The sequence below is a fragment of the Rutidosis leptorrhynchoides genome, chromosome 2, assembly GCF_046630445.1.
Source record: "Rutidosis leptorrhynchoides isolate AG116_Rl617_1_P2 chromosome 2, CSIRO_AGI_Rlap_v1, whole genome shotgun sequence".
Classification (NCBI taxonomy): domain Eukaryota; kingdom Viridiplantae; phylum Streptophyta; class Magnoliopsida; order Asterales; family Asteraceae; genus Rutidosis; species Rutidosis leptorrhynchoides.
Window position 1 is genome coordinate 234430601 of NC_092334.1, and position 20880 is coordinate 234451480.

The window sequence follows — 20880 nt, forward strand, 5'->3', positions numbered from 1 at the left end:
AATTGATATAAGTTCGTGAATCCGAGGTCAACCCCGCATTGTTCAATATAGTCATATGTATTTTTACTACAAAATACATTAGGTGAGTTTCATTTGCCTTTTTACCCTTTATATTTTTGGGCTGAGAATACATGCGCAATTTTTATAAATGTTTTATGGAATAGACACAAGTAATCGAAACTACATTATATGGTTGAATGATCGAAGCCGAATATGCCCTTTTTGCTTGGTAACCTAAGAATTAGTAAACTGTGACGACCCAGAAATTTCTAACCAAATTTAAACCTAACTTTTATATGTTTCCAACACGATAAGCAGAATTTGTAATGTTGAATCTCAAAAAGTTTGGAACTACATTCATGTAATCAATTACCCTTTGACCGTGTTCGATGATTCACGAACAATTATGTGTATATAGATATGTATATATAATATATAATATTAACTGAAAACATTAACAAAGTATTATATATATGATACTTTACATTAACGTATTTGTTTCGATATATTTATCGACAGAATTAAGAGATAATATCAAATGATTGAATTATCAGATACATTATGATATGATTACGGGCCAATGTTATGAGGTCCACTGTGATTTAAAAAATCTATTCTTTTTGACAATATTCGGAAAATGGTAAAGTGATCTATAAGTAAGAACGTGGAGTGTAAATAACTTAGATGTTGGATATCGACAAGTTAAGTAACTCGACATTTTTCATTAAGATAATTTCATACGTTTATTAAACCTTTGGACTTTATCCCATGCTTCACCAACAGACTGTAATTTAAAAACTTGAAACCTATTATGAATATATATAATTCTACTTTTCTAAAATGTTTTATGATATAATGATTTAAATTAATATTAAATATATTTATACGCGTATTATACGTACATAGTTTTATACTTTTACTATACTTTAACTTTACCTTTACTTTACTTTTACTTTACTTTTACTTTACTTTCACTTTAATAATTCATACTTTAATAATTCACTTTAATAATTCATACTTTAATAATTCACGTTAATAATTCATACTTTAATAATTCATACTTTAATAATTCATACTTTAATAATTCACTTTAATAATTCAAAAATCTATTATAAATAGAATTCAATAGGTTTCATTATTTCATAGAAACTTGAAATATATTTCTCTAAACTCTCTCAATCGAATTACATATATATATTTACTTAGTATTATTTCAAGATATTATTAGTATACATAAATACTACGACGGAGTTATATTCAGACGATTTCAAAATAAGTTTTCAAACGGAATAGAGCTAAGGAAACTATGGGTTATAGCTATGGAGGTTATGGGTATTGTTCGAGGGTATAGCTCGTGAGGTCAACCTAACATTTATCATTTTCGTTGCGTCTACGTACTTTCCTGCAATATTGAATTACAATATTGATACGTGAGCATTCATATCTTATCTTTTATATATTAATAGTGTATCCCTGACTAGTGCTCGAGTATATATGATTATGCATGTTTGTATGCTTAGTTTCGTTGTTAAATAGTTTATGATAAATCATGAATTTGATACATATGCTACTGAGATAAGGTATATGATATGCATGTCGTTAAAAAGCTGAAGAAAAATTAATAACTTTTCATTTAGAACTCGTGAGGTTTCGATGAACGGATTAAAAGATATGGTCAACTGGATTATCATTAATTTTAATATTATTATTAAAATGATTATTATAACTGTTATCTGTTGATGTTATTACTAAAATTATCTTTATTACTAAAAATTAATATTTTTATTGAAACTATCATTTTATTATTTTTATCATTATTATTATTATCAATATTATTTTATCAAATAAATATGCGTACAAATATATTTTACCACAAGTAATATAATTACATTAATAATACATACCACTATATTTTTACGATATTAAGTGAATTTTATAAATTTTATTACTTGAGATATATAAAAGTATATTTTTATCATATATGAATTTAAATATAAATTTTTATTTATTAATAAATGATTTGTATTATTTAGTATAATAAAATCTGATAAATATATTTAAATATATAAAAAGACTATATATAAGTTATATAATAAACATGTATAGATTTTTGAAGTCATTTTGGGTCAAGTTGACTTTTGTTGACTTTTGCATGTCGATCTCGAGCATTAGGATTGTGATACACTACGACTTGACCTAAATTGTTAGACAGATATTGACCAACATATAAATATATATACTTAATATAGGTTCGTGAATCCGAGACAAACCCTGCACTTGTTTAGTGTTGTCATATACATAATTGCTACGAAATACAGTATTGTGAGTTTCATTACTCCTTTTTATATATATTTTTGGGCTGAGAATACATGCACTGTTTTATAACTATTTTACGAAATGGACACAAGTACTAAAAACATATTCTACGTTGAGTTGTACCACTTTGCATATTTTTCCCTAATAGCTTGGTAACTACCATTTACATGCGGTATTGTAAACGCGAATCCTGTTGATAGATCTATCGGGCCTGACAAACCCAACCGGACTGGACGACCAGTATTCAACGGTTGCACAGTACTTCGTTTCAGTGACTACACTTGGTACAGTGTAGTGAGATTTCATAATAAAGGGAATATGCAACGTTGATTTAATGTTAAGTATGGTTACCAAGTGCTCAACCACTTAGAATATTTTTATTAAAACGTTTATGTATATGAAATCTTATGGTCGATTACTATTACGGAAATGATTGATTATGAGAAACTAATGAACTCACCAACCTTTTGGTTGACACTTTAAAGCATGTTTATTCTCAGGTATTAAAGAAATCTTCCGCTGTGCATTAGCTCATTTTAAGGATATTACTTGGAGTCATTCATGACATACTTTGAAAGACGTTGCATTCGAGTCGTTGAGTTCATCAAGATTAATATTAAGTCAATTATAGTTGGATGTAATATGAAATGGTATGCATGCCGTCAATTTTAGATGTAAAGAAAGTTTGTCTTTTAATAACGAATGCAATGTTTGTAAAACGTATCATATAGAGATCAAATACCTCGCGATGTAATCAACTATTGTGAATCGTTTATAATGTATATGAACGGGTCCTTTCAGTTGGTATCAGAGCGGTGGTCTTAGCGAACCAGGTCTTGCATTAGTGTATCTAACTGATAGTTGTTAAGATGCATTAGTGAGTCTGGACTTCGACCGTGTCTGCATGTCAAAAAGTTTGCTTATCAATTCTAGTCGGAAATCATCCACTTATCATCCTTAGGAAATTACTTAATTATCATCTTAAGTCTAGACGTGTTTTCCTGCATTTATTGCATAATAGTGTATAGACGGATTCTTATCTTAGCACATCTATTACTGTGAACTTTGACTAACATCTTTTCAAAGATTCTCCGTAATTTACGGGATTTTGGTATTATATATACATATGCAAATTATGTAATTGAATAATACCAAATCTAAATTCTACAATCTATTTCATACCAAAAATTCTTTCCTTGATCCTACGTGATGGATCCCTCAACCAGTTCGAATTCCTCAGATTCCGACAGCTATTCCGATATGGATATCTACCTGAACTCCGAAAGTAGCATCACTGGAATGGATCAACCAATTTCCCTTCATCTATTTTGGATGAATTGGGGATGGGTTCGTAGTCTACTCAACCATTGGAGATAAGAAGAAGGTGATCCCTTCCATCCACCACATTGCCCTCTTGGCGATGAACCTGAAGCACTTACCGGCGAACCTGTTCAAGACACCATTTTCTCACTCATTGTTAGAGTATCTCGTCATGATTATATACTATCCCATATTGCGAATCTTATTCATCCACTCGTTCCAACCGCCAATCATCCCGGTGTACTAGTAGAAATTAACGAACTTCGCGCCCGAGTAGTGGCTTTGCAACACATGGTGCAAGGATTACAAACACCATCAGCAGCACCAGCAGCATAACCAATACCGCCAGTAACATCCACATCGCAAGCCTCAATATCACAAGCTTCAGTAGCATCACCAGCAGTTACCGGCAGTATCATCAGCATCAACAATATCGTCAGCACCACCATCACCGTCAGTACTGTCAGTATCATCAGCACTAGCAGCACCTATAACATCACAAGTTCCGTCAGTTCAAGAATCGTCGTGGACGTCATCATTGATCAACAACGAGTATATTGTATCAACGAGTTATGAAGTACTAACTCATTCTTCTGAAGAAATTATATATATATATTTTATATATATGAATGCTGAAACTATAAAAATCTTTCGTACCAAGCTATTGAATATGAATTGAAAAAGGGTAGATACTACTCAGTTAAATTCATATTACTAATATGCTATGATGTACATCCTTCGTTAACAACCTAACCATCGTAACTACAATCTTTGATTTAATTAAATGAATTCGGTTTCATAATAAACCAAGTGTATCATTCAATAATATGTTTGATTTTACACTTTCATCTTCAATGTACTCGAAACTTACTGGAAAACAACATTCGTATCTTGTGAAGTTAGCAAGAGTTCTATGAGCATCAGCATAATTCACTAAGAAAATATCTATAAGAATAAATATTGAAGTATTGATTACATTAGCGAAATACTCCGCGAAGATTATGTAATCTCTAATGTTTTAGAAATTATTCTTTACTAATCCAAGCAGAAAATCAAATGAGCTTAATATGATATTAACTCATTAAATCTGTATTACATCTGATGAAAATATACATACATATATTTTCATAAAGACTGTAATGAAAAATTCTTGTTCAAAATATTATTTGTGACATTTTTTTTAACGGGTAGGTAATACCCGAGAGATATATAAATGCACAATTAATATATTACATTTTTCAATTCTAATTCAGTAAATCATCAACTATACTCCCTATTTTCACAACAGTATACCTTCTTTTATAAGAAATCAAAACAACCTTACGATTCTTTTCAAAGTAGCCAGTTTTGTCACAGCTCCAACAAGTCAACTTCGACTTTTCAGTAAAACTAATTTTTATTATAACTTCGATAGATACGCTGCCCTTTCACCGTCGTTACTGGGGAACCTTTTATATCTCACCACATTAGCAGTAAACTTATCAACAACTTCATTAACCTTCGACTTAAACCTCTCCGAAAAGTCACTATACTTATTCATTGAAACTCCATCTTTTACTCATCCGCATCTTGCAACAAGAATTGCCATACCAATTACTGAAAATCAGCAATCAGTATTTTGAAATCTCGCAGCGTTTCTACTTCAATAGTTATATATACATATAACATCTATCTCCTAAACTTACACACTTCGAATGTGAAGTTTCTGAAAAACATCTCAAACTGTGAATTAGTTCTCGAAATGCTAATAAAGCAGCAGAAACTGTAAACGACTTTAACAGTCAAAAGTTTGATGACAAAGAATAATGTGTTGGTAAAGCCCAGAAAAAGAGAAGAGTTGGTACTGAACAATGGATTGAGCAGACCGTGAAGGAGACCAAGGACAAATACAAGGACCAAAGTTTGTATTTAAAGAATCTTGATGATTCTGTTTCTGACGAAGTCATTAACGAATACCTTGCTTCTGACTCTAAACCTTTGCGGACCTTATTCTTCATCATCATCTTATCTTAAATATTATAAGATATCTTCGTATCTCATATTATACATATTCTCCATATTTCTGGAGATATTTTCATAACTATTCTTATCTGAGATCATTTATCTCTCCGTAATATCTGCAACATAAAAGAAACTGTGTTAGTTTCTAAATTCTGAAAAATTCAAATATGAATGTTTTGAAGTAGTGTTGGGAACTGAAGCATGAGTTAGTATAATATATAGACACTTGATCAACGTGATTATATTACAGTAATTCATGCTGAGTTTCTAATGGAACGTGATGATTCACAGAACATACCGTCATCATGTGCCATTTACACGACTCTTACATTCTACCAAATCTCTAAACATATTAAGAACATATCTTCTTGATAGTTCTATCTTTCAGGATATTCTGGTAATTTGCCAAATCAAGATCGTACCATTATGATTTCCTTCTTAGAACATTAACTATGTTCATCCAAAACTTCATACCTACTAATTCTGGACCATTATTCGCTTGACTTAAAGCCGGGAAGAGACAACAAAAGTATGAAACTCCGAAATGTAAGGGAGAATATAAAGTCCAATAACAACACATAAATTACAAACCGTGTATATCAATGTTTATCGCAACATAAAGACACGGGAGAATTAAAAACACTATAACCCCAAGGGCGAAGTGGAAGAAAACAGATTCCTCCGGTGGAAGTTGAAAAAGGAGAATGATTGTTGCGATAGTAAGGATAAGGACAAGGATTAGAACTGGATTAAGCATTTTCGCAATCTTTTGAAATTGGAATTGAGTATAGAAGTGGTAAAAACTAATGGAATGGAAAAGGTAAATATATAAGGGAAATATCAGACGTAGTAATTGGAACAGATTATTGCATTTAATTAAAGAGATCCTAATTTCCTTAAATCTCGAAGAAACAGATCTTATAAATTTTCAATATTTTTTTTTTTTTTTAACCCCTTGAATTCCGGAATTCAACCATGACTACGTCAAAAATTATGACGAAACTTATTTTCCTCATTCCACTATTTTGTGATAGCTTCACTCATACACTTCGAGTAATCGGATCATTTTATCCATATTACTCTATGGTAATAAAATCCTATCTATCAACACATATCCGTCATGAAAACATTTTTATGGTTAGCTATGACGACCTCGATCAAATTTCGGGACGAAATTTCTTTAACGGGTAGGTACTGTGACGACCCGGAAATTTCCGACCAAATTTAAACCTAACCTTTATATGTTTCCAACACGATAAGCAGAATTTGTAATGTTGAATCTCAAAAAGTTTAGAACTACATTCATGTAATCAATTACCCTTTGACCGTGTTCGACAATTCACGAACAATTATGTGTATATAGATATATATATATATATATATATAATATATAATATTAACTGAAAACATTAACAAAGTATTAGATATATGATACTTTACATGAACGTATTTGTTTCGATATATTTATCGACAGAATTAAGATATAATATCAAATGATTGAATTATCAGATACATTATGATATGATTACGGGCCAATGTTATGAGGTCCACTGTGATTTAAGAAATCTATTCTTTTTGACAATATTTGGAAAATGGTAAAGTGATCTATAAGTAAGAACGTGGAGTGTAAATAACTTAGATGTTGGATATCGACAAGTTAAGTAACTCGACATTTTTTATTAAGATGATTTCATACGTTTATTAAACCTTTGGACTTTATCCCATGCTTCACCAACAGACTGTAATTTAAAAACTTGAAACCTATTATGAATATATATAATTCTACTTTTCTAAAATATTTTATCATATAATGATTTAAATTAATATTAAATATATTTATACGCGTATTATATGTACATAGTTTTATACTTTTACTATACCTTAACTTTAACTTTACTTTACTTTAACTTTAATAATTCACTTTAATAATTAACTTTAATAATTCACTTTAATAATTCATACTTTAATAATTCACTTTAATAATTAATACTTTAATAATTCACTTTAATAATTCATACTTTAATAATTCACTTTAATAATTCACACTTTAATAATTCATACTTTAATAATTCACTTTAATAATTCAAAAATCTATTATAAATAGAATTCAATAGGTTTCATTATTTCATAGAAACTTGAAAATATATTTCTCTAAACTCTCTTAATCGAATTACATATATATATTTACTTAGTATTATTTCAAGATATTATTAGTATACATAAAATACTACGACGGAGTTATATTCAGACGATTTCAAAATAAGTTTTCAAACGGAATAGAGCTAAGGAAACTATGGGTTATAGCTATGGAGGTTATGGGTATTGTTCGAGGGTATAGCTCGTGAGGTCAACCTAACATTTATCATTTTCGTTGCGTCTACGTACTTTCCTGCAATATTGAATTACAATATTGATACGTGAGCATTCATATCTTATCTTTTATATATTAATAGTGTATCCCTGACTAGTGCTCGAGTATATATGATTATGCATGTTTGTATGCTTAGTTTCGTTGTTAAATAGTTTATGATAAATCATGAATTTGATACATATGCTACTGAGATAAGGTATATGATATGCATGTCGTTAAAAAGCTGAAGGAAAATTAATAACTTTTCATTTAGAACTCGTGAGGTTTCGATGAACGGATTAAAAGATATGGTCAACTGAATTATCATTAATTTTAATATTATTATTAAAACGATTATTATAATTGTTATCAGTTGATGTTATTACTAAAATTATCTTTATTACTAAAAATTAATATTTTTATTGAAACTATCATTTTATTATTTTTATTTTATCATTATTATTATTATCAATATTATTTTATCAAATAAATATGCGTACAAAGATATTTTACCACACGTAATATAATTACATTAATAATACATACCACTATATTTTTATGATATTAAGTGAATTTTATAAATTTTATTACTTGAGATATATAAAAGTATATTTTTATCATATATGAATTTAAATATTAATAAATGACTTGTATTATTTACTATAATAAGATCTGATAAATATATTTAAATATATAAAACGACTATATATAAGTTATATAATAAACATGTATAGATTTTGGAAGTCATTTTGGGTCAAGTTAACTTTTGTTGACTTTTGCATGTCGGTCTCGAGCATTAGGATTGTGATACACTACGACTTGACCTAAATTGTTAGACAGATATTGACCAACATATAAATATATATACTTAATATAGGTTCGTGACTCCGAGACAAACCCTGCACTTGTTCAGTGCCGTCATATACATAATTGCTACGAAATACAGTATTGTGAGTTTCATTACTCCCTTTTTATATATATTTTTGGGCTGAGAATACATGCAATGTTTTATAACTGTTTTACGAAACGGACACAAGTACTAAAAACATATTCTACGTTGAGTTGTACCACTTTGCATATTTTTCCCTAATAGCTTGGTAACTACCATTTACATGCGGTATTGTAAACGCAAATCCTGTTGATAGATCTATCGGGCCTGATAACCCCAACCGGACTGGACGACCAGTATTCAACGGTTGCACAGTACTTCGTTTCAGTGACTACACTTGGTACAGTGTAGTGAGATTTCATAATAAAGGGAATATGCAATGTTGATTAAATGTTAAGTACGGTTACCAAGTGCTCAACCACTTAGAATATTTTTGTTAAAATGTTTATGTATATGAAATCTTGTGGTCTATTACTATTACGGAAATAATTGATTATGATAAACTAATGAACTCACCAACCTTTTGGTTGACACTTTAAAGCATGTTTATTCTCAGGTATTAAAGAAATCTTCCGCTGTGCATTAGCTCATTTTAAGGATATTACTTGGAGTCATTCATGACATAATTTGAAAGATGTTGCATTCGAGTCATTGAGTTCATCAAGATTAATATTAAGTCAATTATAGTTGGATGTAATATGAAATGGTATGCATGCCGTCAATTTTAGATGTAAAGAAAGTTTGTCTTTTAAAAACGAATGCAATGTTTGTAAAAAGTATCATATAGAGGTCAAATACCTCGCGATGTAATCAACTATTGTGAATCGTTTATAATGTATATGAACGGGTCCTTTCATAAACCGATCTACTAATTGACGGGAATCCTAAAGATAGATCTATGGGCCCGACGAACCCATCCAAAGTATCGGATGCTTTAGTACTTCGATGTTGTTTTATATCATGTCCGAAGGATTTCCCGGAATGATAGGGGATATTCTTATATGCATCTTGTTAACGTCAGTTACCAGGTGTTCAATCCATATGAATGATATTTTTGTCTCTATGTATGGGACGTTTATTTATGAGAACTGAAAATGAAAATCTTGTGGTGTATTAAAATGATGGAAATGATTATTTATGTTAAACTAAGGAACTCACCAACCTTTTGATTGACACTTTAAAGCATGTTTATTCTCAGGTATGAAAGAAACCTTTCGCTGTGCATTTGCTCATTTTAAGGATATCACTTGGAGTCATTCATGACATATTTCAAAAGACATTGCATTCAAGTCATTGTGTTCATCAAGATTATTATTAAGTCAATTATAGTTGGATATAATATGAAATGGTATGCATGCCGTCAACTTTTGATGTAATGAAAGTTTGTCTTTTAAAAACGAATGCAATGTTTGTAAAATGTATCATATAGAGGTCAAGTACCTCGCGATGTAATCAACTATTGTGAATCATTTGTAATCGATATGAACTTCGTCCAGATAGATTAGGACGGGTCGTGAAAGTTGGTATCAGAGCGGTGGTCTTAGCGAACCAGGTCTGCATTAGTGGGTCTAACTGATAAGTCGTTAGAATGCATTAGTGAGTCTGGACTTCGACCGTGTCTGCATGTCAAAAGTTTTGCTTATCATTTCTAGTCGGAAATCATCTGCTTATCATCCTTAGGAAATTACCTGCTTATCATCCTTAAAGTGTAGACACGTCTTACTGCATCTATTGCATAGACTATGTATAGATAAATTCATATCTTAGCATATCTATTACTGTAGACTTTATCTGACACGTTTCCGTAATTCCCTCCATAATCTACGGGATCTTTTGTACTATGTATAGGTATACTATGTAATTAGAATATTATCCGATATCCGAAAATCATTTTATATTGAAAACCCCTTTACTCAATCGTATGAAATGGAACTCGCCATTAGTTCAAGTCCCTCGGATTTCGACAGCTATTCCAACATGGATGTTCACCTAAACTTCGGAAGCAACGTCACCAGAATGAATCAACCAATCAGCCATCCCCAATTCATCTGATGGGTTCGTAGTCGACTTAACCGATGGAGACAAGAAGAAGGCGATCCTTTCCACCCACCAACTTGCACTCTTGGCAAAGAACCTGAAGCATTTACCGGCGAATCCATTAGAAACACCATTTTCACACTCATTTTCCGAATATCTCACCACGATTATATTCTATTTAAAATTTTAAACCTTATTCATTCGCTCATTCCGACCGACAATCATTTCGGAATAATAGAAGAAGTCAACGAACTTCGCGCTCGAGAAATAAATTTGGAGAATATGGTGCAAAACCTACCAGCTTCAGCAACAGCACCGGCAACACCAGTACCACCAACAACCACATCCGCAGTACGAGCGTCAACACTACACGTCTCAAACTCACAGTCTGTACCTCTAGCATAATTATCATACTATATGATGTCCTACATCGGTTATCTTCGTTCGTTATGACAATTATGTAATCTCTAATGTATTAGAGATTATATATTCTTGTTTTAACGAAAAATCAAATGAGTTTAATATCATATTAACTCATTAAATCTATGATTACATCTGAAGAAAATATATATGTAAGTATATTTTCATAAAGATTGTAATTAAAAATTCTTTCATACAAACTGTTAATGGTGAAAATATTTTAACGGGTAGGTAATACCCGAGGAATATTTAGATTTCACCTTAATAAGTTACACTGTACATTCGTCGAAGCTGATTCAACAGTCGTTTACTATCCTACTTACATTCACCGATATACAAATCCGTTCACCACAGAATAACCATTTTCATCCAATTTCATATTTGAATTTCGATTTATCAGAATCCAACAAGTGGCATAATGAAGAAAACATTGGACAAAATAAAATTTGTTAGAAATAAACAAATTAATTATGAGAAATTTTATTAAGAATCCACGCTACCTGTTCCTAGCTAACTGTTAATTCCGTATTACCTTTTATTTATCGCAATTTATTTATAGCATTTTATTTATCGCAATTTTAATTCTCGCTATTTTATTTATCGTCATTTAATTTCTGTTATTTATTTTACGCACTTTAAATATCGGGACACGTATACAAGGTTTTGACATATCATATCGACGCATCTATATATATTATTTAGAATAACCATAGACACTCTATATGCAGTAATGCTGGAGTTAGCTATACAGGGTTGAGGTTGATTCTACAATAATATATATAGTTTGAGTTGTGATCGAGTCTGAGACATGTACACGGGTCACGATACGTATTAATTAATTTAAATATTATATATTAAATTATATATGAATTATTGGAATGTTAGCTGTAGACTATCGACCGTGGATGAATAATATTGGACAATTAAAATGAATTAAAATACTGATTATAACATATGAAACTAAATAATTCTTCAAGTTTGCCACTTGATTTCATCTTAAACCTCATTGGTATTTTGACGGTTACAATCTGCGTTCAAACCTTTCATAATTCTTGAAAACACCTCAATCGAGAGGATGAACCAACCGCACTTCATCTACGGAAGAAAAAATTGATACATATAGTTATGCACCTGAAAACATTCGAAACCTGAGTAAACATTTAACATGTATCTGTGCTATCCCTTTTGGCGTTGTTATTACCGAAAATAAATTGGTAATCCCTTTCAATGTAGCAAATTTTGTCACAGCTCCAGCAATTCAAATCCGACTTTTCGTCCGAAACAACCTTATTATAACCTTGATATATATGCGTACTCTTTATAGTTACTGGGGAACCTTTATATTCCACCATATTACCATCAGCGTTTAATCATTTAAAAACACAATTCTCCTGAAACCACCTCGGATTGATAATCGAAGATTCAGATATCGTAGCATTAAATGCAGAGGAAACAGAAAAATTGTAGATGGACTAAACGGCCAAAAGTTTGATGATAAGGAAGGGAGTGTTGGGAACGCTCGATAAAAAAATTTGGTACTGAAAAAAAACAGATTGAGCTAACCCAGAAGGAGGCCGAGAAAAAAAACACAAGGACTAAACTCTATATTCAAAGAATCCAGGTAATTCTGGATCCAAGGAAATCTTCAGTAAATATCATGCTTCGAAGTCATGTTAAATCTCATGAAAAATCTTTCTTCATCAACCATCGAACTTTGAAATTCCAAAATATCATCATAAATATCTTCGATATTTCGTGCTTCCTGTGTTTCATTATATTAGAAACTTCTGTAAAATCTAAGTTTAGTTTATGAATGAATTCTAGAGAAATGTAAGGAAATTGATGCATGAGTTAGTATAATATAATGACACTTGATCAACGTGATTATATTACAGTAAGTCATGCTGAGTTTCTAATGAAACGTGATGATTCACAGGCTATAACGTCATCATGTGTCATGTTACATAACTCTTTCATTCTACTTAACTTCTGAACATATCAAGAAAATATATTCTTGATAGTTCTATCCTCAGTAATTCTGGTAATTTGACAAATCAAAGCGTGCTACTACCTTTCCTTTCTACCTTATATATTATAATAATTCGAAACTCCATACCTATGAAGTCTGGACCATTACTTGCGAAAAGAAAATAAAAGCATGAAGCTCCGAAATAGAAAGGGAGTATAAATCGCAGCAAATAAGAGAGAGCATTAACTGTGGATGACAATGATTATATGAGACAAAAGTAGGGACATCGAAATATAAGGGAAGATATAAAACCCAACAACAACGCAGAAATTACAAACCGTGGATATTAATACGAATAACAATATAAAGACACGGTAGAATTAAGAATAGTATCACCCCAAGGTAATAGTAGAAGTAAACAGATTTTTCTGGTGGAAGATTGAAAAGAAAGATACAGAAGTGATAATGAGAAAAATATCAAGGATTAGAACGGGATTAAGCATTTTCACAATCATTTGGATGTATCAAATAAGAAAGAAAGTATAGGAATGGTGAGAATAATGGAACGGAAGAGTTTAATTTATAAGGAAAATATCAGACAGAGCAATCGAGGCAGATCACCGTATTTAATTATAGAGATCTTAATTTCCTTACTCGCCGAAGAATCAAATCTTTTAGATTTCAAAGATTCTCTTTAAATCCCTTGAATTCCGGAATTCAACCCTGACTCTGCAAAAGTTAAGATGAATCTTTACTTTCCTATTTCACTCTTTGGTGATAGCTTCATTCGTACTCTTCGAATAATCGAATTATTTTATCTGTATTATTCAATAATAATAAAACTTTATTTATCAGCTTATATTCGTCAGGAAAACATATTTAATGTTAGCCATAACGACCCCACTCAAATTTCGGGATGAAATTTCTTTAACGGGTAGGTACTGTGATGACCGGGAATTTCCGACCAAATTTAAACTTGAATCTTATTTGATTTCGATACGATAAGCAAAGTCTATAATGTTGAGTCTCGAAAGTTTTGAACTATTTCATATATCCATTTAACCCTTGACTATTCCCGACGTTTCATGAACAAGTGTTGTAAATATATATATATATATATATATATATATATATATATATATATATATATATATATATATATATATATATATATATATATATATATATATATGTGTGTGTGTGTGTGTGTGTGTGTATATCTAAATAAATATAAATGAGGGTATTGAAGATAATAATAATAATATATAAATGAATCATTAGATTTAAAATGTAAAAATAATAAATAAAATTATTAAGTTCTATTAGGATAAATTTATACATAAATGTATATATATATATATATATATATATATATATATATATATATATATATATATATATATATATATATATAATAACTAAGTACTATTAAAAATGAATATATATGAATATACATATTATATTATAATGAATTTATATGGATATATATGATTCCTATTAATAAATATTATTATTTTGCAATACATATAAAATACATACATAATAAATGTTCAATAAATGTTATTATGTAATAATAACTAACTAATAAATAGTAATATTTATATATTACAAGGTTAAGTATAGTTGTTATATAAGTATTACATTTATTATATTAATATTAGTATATGAATGATTAAAATTGTAATGTAAATATAATTCAAATATTATTAGTTATTATTAATACGATATTACTTAGTAATATTATTACTTTTATAATTGTCATTAACATTAAAAATCATTGTGATAATAATAAGTTATCATTATTATTATAAAAATTTATCAATTACAATACTGTCATCATTTTTGATTAATATTATTATTACTATTAGTATTATTATTATTAACATACTGATTTATGCATTTATACTATATATATTATGAAATCAGGTATATATAAATATTTACATATAAAATTCAGTTACATATTTATATATAAAAATAGATATACAGATAGATATATATATATATATATATACTACAATAATTATTATTATTAATAAATTTAATTATTATTAATATTAAGTTATACAAATATAAATATAAATAAAAGCAAGGTCATTCGTTAACTAATATCTATATCTGTATTCTAATTATTTTTCCTTTCTTTCTTTCACCTGCTCCCCTTTTTTTCGTTTGGTTTCTGTCATGCTCGTGAACCAACAGCGACACACCCACTCCATATAATCGATCATCTAATATCTGTTATAAACAATCAAATACCACCATCATTATTAATCACACTGCTATCCGCTGATGATAAATGGAAAATCAAACAGAAGTTTAAGCTACGAGCCAGGTTATCTGTTCAATTCAGCAATCACTAAAAAAACGAATCAATTTGAAATTCTAAAAATGCAGAAGTTTCCTAATTCATGTCGTGAAAGTTTCTCCAAATTTTCAGATTTCAATTCGTTGAATCAAACGTGAATTCGAAGAGTCAAACTTCAAAACCAAAAGTCAATCGAGTTTTAATTCCAGAAATTCGATTATGTTTTGAAGTTTCTGGAACAATTTATGATTTATAAAGTTTCTATGAACGATTTCAAAAACAATTCGTGTCGTGATTTTAAGCTAAAACATCCTCAATTTCGAAATCAGTGTTTATAATTTTTTTTTTTTAAACGCGGCCCATCAGGTACCTGTTCTTATTTTTTTTTTTTTTCGTTTTTTGAATTATCTAATCACTTAAAGTTAATCCATTCTGTTTTAATTATGAATCCTAAAATTTATTTAAATACGTTGTTGTTAATATGGTAAATGCTTCTGGTATCTGGTCGACTGAATTGAGGAGAAAGAAGATAGAACAGATAGATTGAGTTAAATAAATTAATACGGGGTATAAATCAGGTATAGTTTAACAGAGGAATGGTTAAGAGGATATGGGAATGAACGGGAGGTCGCGGGTTCGAGTCCCATCTCGTGCAATTCTTTTTACAGCAGCTTTAAAAGGGTATAAACCTTATATATATATATATATATATATATATATATATATATATATATATATATATATATATATATATATATATATATATATATATACATTTTTTATTTTATTAGTATTATTATCATTTTTATTATTATTGTTACTAGTATAATTATTATTATTATTATTATTATTATTGTTGTTATCATAAATTATTCTTGTTATTGTTATAAGAATTATTATTAATTGTTAGTATTACTTACTAGTATTATTGTATTATTAGATTATTAACATTAATATAGTTATGTTATAATGATTATTAGTATAAAAATTATTATTATTAGTATTATTATTATTGTATCATTATTATTGTTATTATTAAATATTATGATTACGAAAACATTATAAACAAATATGAAGTTAGTGATAAAAGTGGTTATGGTAAAATTTGGAAACTGGTTATAAATTATATGGATACTTGTACAAATATGTATATGAATGTGAAATTAAGTTATAAGAAACTCTAGTTATAAGTTAGAAAATTAATACGAGGTTTATTATAAAAATTATTATTGTTAACAAGGTTGTTATTATTATCATTTTATTATTAAAGTAAGGCATCATAGAAATTAAAAATTATCAAAATTATTATATTTATCATTATTAAAATTAACACTATTATTATTAGTATTACTACTATCATTAATATTATCCTTCTTATCATTTTAGAAATATTACAAATAGATATATATATATATATATATATATATATATATATATATATATATATATATATATATATATATACATTACGATAGTATTAATATTACGTATCACTAAATTTTGTTATAATAACTAAGCTATATATGAAAAATATCAACTAATATATAAAAATATATTTTTATCATAAATAAACCTTAATATGAAATAGTATCATTAACATGTTACAATGAATATTAGTTATATAAAATATACATAAATTTAATTTATCTATCTAACACATAATATCACAAGTACGATTATTAATAATAATGTATATAAGTTTGATCGATTACGAGTATATGTTTAAATATATATATATATATATATATATATATATATATATATATATATATATATATATATATATATATATATATATATATATATATATATATATATATATATACAATTTATATAGGTTCGTGAATCCGAGGTCAACCCCGCATTGTTCAATATAGTCATATGTATTTTTACTACAAAATACATTAGGTGAGTTTCATTTGCCTTTTTACCCTTTATATTTTTGGGCTGAGAATACATGCGCAATTTTTATAAATGTTTTACGGAATAGACACAAGTAATCGAAACTACATTATATAGTTGAATGATCGAAGCCGAATATGCCCCTTTTTGCTTGGTAACCTAAGAATTAGTAAACCGAACTACTAATTGACGTGAATCCTAAAGATAGATCTATGGGCCCGACGAACCCCATCCAAAGTACCGGATGCTTTAGTACTTCGATGTTGTTTTATATCATGTCCGAAGGATTTCCCGGAATTATAGGGGATATTCTTATATGCATCTTGTTAATGTCAGTTACCAGGTGTTCAATCCATATGAATGATATTTTTGTCTCTATGTATGGGACGTTTATTTATGAGAACTGAAAATGAAAATCTTGTGGGCTATTAAAATGATGGAAATGATTATTTATGTTAAACTAATGAACTCACCAACCTTTTGGTTGACACTTTAAAGCATGTTTATTCTCAGGTATGAAAGAAACCTTCCGCTGTGCATTTGCTCATTTTAAGGATATCACTTGGAGTCATTCATGACATATTTCAAAAGACGTTGCATTCGAGTCGTTGTGTTCATCAAGATTATTATTAAGTCAATTATAGTTGGATATAATATGAAATGGTATGCATGCCGTCAACTTTCGATGTAATGAAAGTTTGTCATTTAAAAACGAATGCAATATTTGTAAAATGTATCATATAGAGGTCAAGTACCTCGCGATGTAATCAACTATTGTGAATCGTTTGTAATCGATATGGACTTTGTCCAGATGGATTAGGACGGGTCGTGAAACATATCGACCCATGTATATATATTATTTGGAACAACCATAGATGCTCTATATGCAGTAATGTTAGAGTTAGCTATACAGGGTTGAGGTTGATTCCAAAAATATATATACTTTGAGTTGTGATCTAGCCTGAGACGTGTATACACTGGGTTGTGGATTGATTCAAGATAATATATATCGATTTATTTCTGTACATCTAACTGTGGACAACTAGTTGTAGGTTACTAACGAGGACAGCTGACTTAATAAACTTAAAACAGTAAAACGTATTAAAAATGTTGTAAATATATTTTGAACATACTTTGATATATATGTATATATTTGTTATAGGTTCGTGAATCGACCAGTGGCCAATTCTTACTTCCCGACGAAGTAAAAATATGTGAAAGTGAGTTATAGTCCCACTTTTAAAATCTAATATTTTGGGATGAGAATACATGCAGTTTTATAAATGTTTTACGAAATAGACACAAGTAAATGAAACTACATTATATGGGTGAATGATCGAAGCCGAATATGCCCCTTTTTGCTTGGTAGCCTGAGAATTAGGGAACATCACTAATTTTGAGAATTAGTGCACGCCTAATTGACACGAATCCTAAAGATAGATCTATTGGGCCTAACGAACCCATCCAAAGTACCGGATGTTTTAGTACTTCGAATTCGTTTTTATCATGTCCGAAGGATTTCCCGGAATGATAGGGGATATTCTTATATGCATCTTGTTAATGTCGGTTACCAGGTGTTCACCATATGAATGAATTTTATCTCTATGTATGGGATGTATATTGAAATATGAAATCTTGTGATCTATTATTATGATCTGATAATATATAGGTTAAACCTATAACTCACTAACATTTTTTGCTGACGTTTTAAGCATGTTTATTCTCAGGTGATTATTAAGAGCTTCCGCTGTTGCATACTAAAATAAGAACAAGATTTGGAGTCCATGCTTGTATGATATTATGTAAAAACTGCATTCAAGAAACTTATTTTTGATGTAATATATTCTTATTGTAAACCATTATGTAATGGTCGTGTGTAAACGGTATATTTTAGATTATCATTATTTGATAATCTACGTAATGCTTTTTAAACCTTTATCGATAAAATAAAGGTTATGGTTGTTTTAAAAATGAATGCAGTCTTTGAAAAACGTCTCATATAGAGGTCAAAACCTCGCGACGAAATCAATTAATATGGAACGTTTATAATCAATATGAACGGGACATTTCAAATAAAAGTTTCACGAAGTTGCATATCAAATAGTTTAGGTACTTGTGTCTAAATTGTAAATCATTTAAAAGCAAGCATGTGCCTCACCCCAAAAGTTATAAAACAGTTAATAAATAGTAAAAATGGGGCTATGAAGTTCACCTTAGTAGCAAGTAAGATATTCCACACAAGAAGTATGAACGGAGTATGAAATGGAGATCTCAACCTAGAGATATAACGTTTTAATTTGTTAATGTCTAATAGACATAAAGTTTGTTTATTAATATAGCAAACTATATTAACAGTGACGGTTTTCGAGAAAAGTTCCTATTTCTCAAAAGTTTCTATTTTTGGAAACCTACTAATTATGAAAAGCTTCCACTTATAGTAAGCTTCAAGTTTAAGAAGTTCGGGTTATAATTCTTAACAAAGATGTTGTACAATCTCGCCCAAATTTCGTTGCTATCATGCAAGTCACTCGAATGATCAGTTGTTACCGGGCGCCCAGGATTCTTGACCAGAATCTAAGTCATGGCATTCGAAATCCATAAGCGGTTCCCATAAGGCAACAAGGACCACCCTAGGCCACAAGTAGTAGTGATGTTTGTAGACTTTGTAAGTTATCTTTAATTATAATCTTCACGTTAAAGGTGTATACACACAACGAATTATTAATGTACTTAACAATTATATATATAGGTGATAGGTGATAATATAACTTAGTGTGATTAAGGTGTTACCATATGGATAAGTTTACAAGTTATAGTAATATCATATAATATTATCCCTTGTATATATATAATTATTGTAAAACGATTTGAATATCATATGAATATAGTTTAGTATGAAACATTAATATATACACAGTATAGTTTAGTTAAAAAAAAATTAAAAACTAAAATAATATCTTAAAATTATTAAGGAGATCCGTACCAACCAATATGTAAAAAAAAAATTTATTTTTATAGAACCCATTACAATTCGTAATATGGATATGAACAACAGATTCTTGGTAAACAATTATATCACTTTTGAACAATATGAGCCACAACATATCTTTGTAAATACAGAAAGCAGTTTTTAGTGGACCCATGCTAAACAATACAAGCGAAAACAATTTTAATACTTATTAAACGAGTGAAATCCGTATAAAACAAAACAATATATGAACTAATCAAATATCAAGAAAAAGATGTGATGATATTAGTAGTCAACAAAGAATTTTTCAATATGTGTCACCGAGTATTTATTTTAATAATATAGTAAACATGATGTAAAGAAATTGTTTTTATCATTCATCGATTTATTAAAAAAAATT